This window comes from Uloborus diversus, chromosome 7 (assembly GCF_026930045.1).
Source record: "Uloborus diversus isolate 005 chromosome 7, Udiv.v.3.1, whole genome shotgun sequence".
NCBI classification, from domain to species: domain Eukaryota; kingdom Metazoa; phylum Arthropoda; class Arachnida; order Araneae; family Uloboridae; genus Uloborus; species Uloborus diversus.
Genome location: NC_072737.1, coordinates 72,940,231 through 72,944,910, shown reverse-complemented (window position 1 = coordinate 72,944,910; position 4,680 = coordinate 72,940,231).

Here is a 4,680-nt window from a genome sequence, read left to right as displayed (position 1 = left end):
CATTTACTTCATCCGATAGCAATGTGCCTTTTAAATTCAAACGTAAACAATTTCCCATTAGATTAGCCTTCCTAATGACTATAAATGAAGCAGAGGGTCAAAATGATTTTGTGAAATCATATTAGCGGTAAAATCAGGTTTCACGATTAAATTTGTTGCTTTACTTTGTCACTGTGGTTCAGTTCTTAACATCAATGCCATTTCAAAAAGTATGTGAAATGTTTCGCTCTTTAGGTCTTCATGATTCAATTTGTTGCTTTACTTTGTCATTGTTGTTCAGTTCCTAACTTCAATGCATTGCAAAACTAAGTGACATGTTTTGCAATGCGAATTGTCCAATAAATTCATTTAGTCTATGCGGAATAACATGATACAGTGAAGCATGGTTTATACGTTTCTCTTCAATACGTCTTTATCAATTATAAGTTTTTTAAATTGTCACTGGAGAGTCTAATATACATTAATCTTTACCAATTATACATTTTTTCATCTGTACGCTTTTTTCATAGTCTTTTCAAAAATGTATAAGCGGTGCTTCACTGTATATACAAAAATGTGGTTGGTTAGTAAGCTTGACCACGAAAAGAAGGCGGATGACCTTGAAGGGAAACATCATTTGCATCATTTGTAATAGGTAGAATCTTCCAGAAAGCTCCAAATAGTAAGGTCTCGCTAATCCTATCAATTCCAAAATAATAACAAACAACCTATTACAAATGATTTTTTTGCATTAAGGTCATCCACCTTCTTTTGATGGTAAGCTACAGCAGGGCTGTGGAGTCGAACTGGTTTTATGGTAAAGGAGTCGGAGTCGCAGGTTTAAAATTTCAAGAGACGGAGTCGGTAATTTTCTCTCAAAATTCGCAGCTCTGCCAATATTGCTTAGTCAGACTAATTTTGGGTAAAGGAGTCGGAGTTTCTAAAAAACCTGTAGTCAGGGCAAGACGTTTTTCCTCCGACTCTGCAGCCCTGGTAAGCAGGGAACTTTATTTTTTGTAAGCGCTATGGTTAAGGGAAAAACCTTTCAACATCAACATTAACTTTGCAAAGGATTAAAAAAAAGAAGAAAATCATAAAACTTCTCTGCATACACGATAGAAAACTGTATCAGAGACATAATCAAATGATATGACTCTTGAATGCCTTACATATGACATGTCTATGATTGAAAAGTGGTTTTTGTCAAATCTAAACAAATTTTATCAAAAGTTTGACCCTGTGCGTTATTTATAGTCATTAGGAAGGCTAATCTAACAGGAAATTGTTCGCGTTTGAATTTAAAAGGCACGTTACTATCGGATAAAATAAGTGGTATTCGTGGATAAGTATCAGTGTGATTATTAGCATTTTTTTTTTTTAAATAAAATAATATTTTTCTCCAGTTTTATTACTATCACTGTTAGTTCAACTCTTTTCTCCAGTAAAGCGCATGATTATAACGGAAATAAGTTTGAAAACACTTACAGAACTCACTAGATTTGCAATTCGCGGTTCACGGCGTGCGTTTCGCGCCTAATCCTATCGGCAGCATTTCTTACCGATCAGCGTTTACATCTTTCATCTAAAGACTCCCAAGCACACTGCTCTTTTCTTTGTAAATTATATTCAAGTGATCGAAAACACTCATTCAAAAATCAAAATTCTAACGCTAGACATCTAACGCTAGAAGCGAGTCTGCAGCACTTCTAAACAACGTAAACAACCGATCGTACGTAAACAAAGCGGATCGTTGCCAACGGAGAGAAAGAAATAAAGGCTCGTTTTGCGCCACGCATAAGCGTTTTATATATATAGATAATGTATATATATATATATAATGTATATATATATTATATATATATATATATATATATATATATATATATATATATATATATAGAGAGAGAGAGAGAGAGAGAGATAAAAGAAGTAACCCCCCCCGAAAGTCGGGTCTAGCTACGCCACTGGCCTAGGAAAATGACCACCCACTGACAAAAGAAACGCTTCCAGGCAGATACTATTCAAGCGTAGTCTTGTCTTCTCCGATAAGACTCGATACGTTTTTTCTTTAGTATTAAAAGAGGTTCGCCTGAAACGGTCTGCCCCCTGTACCTGACTGTACTTGTCACATGATTAAAATTAAACTTAAGTAAAAAAAAAAAAAAGCATATGCGTCGGAAATGAACCATTTAATTATGTTCCTTTAAAATATCTTTTAAAATATGCGGACGGAGAAAATATGGCTGATGTCCAGATGAATATTTCGGGATTTTTTTTTTTTTATCACGAGACTGAATTATGCAGAGAAAAAAGGAACACTTTTTTGAGAGACAGAGAAATTACACGCCACAAAAGTCATCGTACACTCAAATATTTTCGAATAAAATCATGATTAAAATTATCATATGCCGTTTTTTTAATATTTTTGCATTTTGTTGACCTTTAAAAGTCATTTGGCTTTAATTTTTTATTTATTTATTCCTTAATATTCTGCTTATTACATTAAAAGGGCTGGCATTCGTAAAAAAACACAAACACCATTAGAAATTTCAATTTTTTCCTAACAGTAGCGTAAAATTGGTTTGAAATGTCTCTAAAATAGTTAATTTATTCTATTTTTATAGCAAAGTGGTTGATAGAATGCTTCGGACCGAAAATAAGGTAAGAAAATGTTAACCGATAAAGTTGACAAAGCGTGATCGGAGATTTAAGGTTAAAAAAATTATGAAAAATACACATTTGAGTGCTGGAAAAATTTCTGCAGAGTTAAATGAAAAAAATTACATATAATTTTTACCTAAAATTGCTCGCCAAGTTCTCTGATTAGCTGGATTAAATGGGACCTCTTCCCGCAGAAATTTTCTTGGTGCTGTGAAAAACAGAAAGCTTACACTTTTCGTCGCAAAATCAAAGATAAATAAGCTCAAAACGTTTTGGAATTACGTCTTACTTACAGATAAAAATGAATTTAAGATTTTTGGTTAAATTGTTGTATAATTGTAATTAAAAGAAAAACATTAAGATCTTAATCTTAAGAACTTAGTTGGATCAGTTAATAAAGACGGTGGAGGTGTTTAAGTGTGAGGGTGCATATCAGCATCAGGACTTGATAGTTTGTAATTTTTTGATGAAATAATGAATCATGCTGTTCATTTAAATGTTTCAAAAACCGATTTTAAACTCTTAGCCAGCAATTTGGTAACAACTTTGTTTTTTTTTTATCAAGATAACGATAAGAAGCACAGGGTTTTCAACGTTTGCGTCTAGTGCCTCAAAAATTGTCCTGAAGTTTAGAAAATACCCCCTCAATCTCCAGATTTAAACTTCATGTAACATATTTAAAGATTTCTGCAGGCTAGATTACGAAAATGCCGCTTTGAAACGAAAATAGACCTAGAAACAGTAAGACTCGAAGTGAGGATGAACACTTACTCAGAAATTACGCAAAAAAAAAAAGAAGAAAAAGGAATGAAATTTATTCCCAGACGCTTAAGGTGTTGTTCATACTGCATGACATTCTACTAAATAATAACTTAAGAAAAAGTTAGATTATTCAATAATATATAGGCATTTTTTAAAGTGTACGAAGACTTTTGTGAGAAAATTTCTGGTTTTTGATTTTTAAAAAGTTAGGTTTTAATATTTTTTAAAAACTTTTCATGTAGTTTTGTTAAAAATTGATCATAGGTCTTATAATTAATTAACTATTTCGAAATAATAATTCTAGCCGATGGATAAGGCCTATTTTGTTGAAAGTCGTAAATGTACGAACACTTTTAGGAGCCACTATATATATATATATATATATATATATATATATATATATATATATATATATATATATATATATATATATATATATATATATATATATATATATATATAATATCAATAATATCAATAACAAGAAGGGCACCCGTCAGGAAATGACTAGGGTAAATTACCTATTTCAAAGATGTGAAACTTTGTATATGAGAGGTGCAAAATAAGTTGCATAAAGTGAGTACATAAAAAAATTACTATAACTAAAAATTTCTAGGTGAGGGGTTTTTTTTAAGCATAAGTTACCCCCCCCCCCCCGAAATAAATCGCTAATAATTTTTTTTCCGTTTAGGGTACAAAACGTGAAACTAGGGCATAACGGGAACTATTCTAAATTTTGTCTTACGGTAAAATTTAACACTCGAGAAATTTTATTAAATCGCTTTTGCCACGCCCCCTTTTTATATTCTGTGTCATTTCTGCAGGTTTAGAGTTAGGGCCTTGAAACTTCGTGTATGAGAGGTGCAAAATAGGTGCATAACGTGGGTTATTGAAGAATTTCCTGCAGGTCAAAATTTATAGGTGAGGGGGGCTAGCTTATGCTTAAGTTGGCCCCCTCCGAATTAAATCGCTAATAACTTTTTTCCGTTTAGGGTGCAAAACGTGAAACTTGGGTGCAAAACAGGTGCATAACGGGAACTAGTCTAAATTTTGTCTTACGGGGCAAAATTTAACACTCGAGAAATTTTATTAAATCGCTTTTGCCACGCCCCCTTTTTATATTCTGTGTCATTTCTGCAGGTTTAGAGTTAGGGCCTTGAAACTTCGTGTATGAGAGGTGCAAAATAGGTGCATAACGTGGGTTATTGAAGAATTTCCTGCAGGTCAAAATTTATAGGTGAGGGGAGCTAACTTATGCTTAAGTTGGCCCCCTCCGAA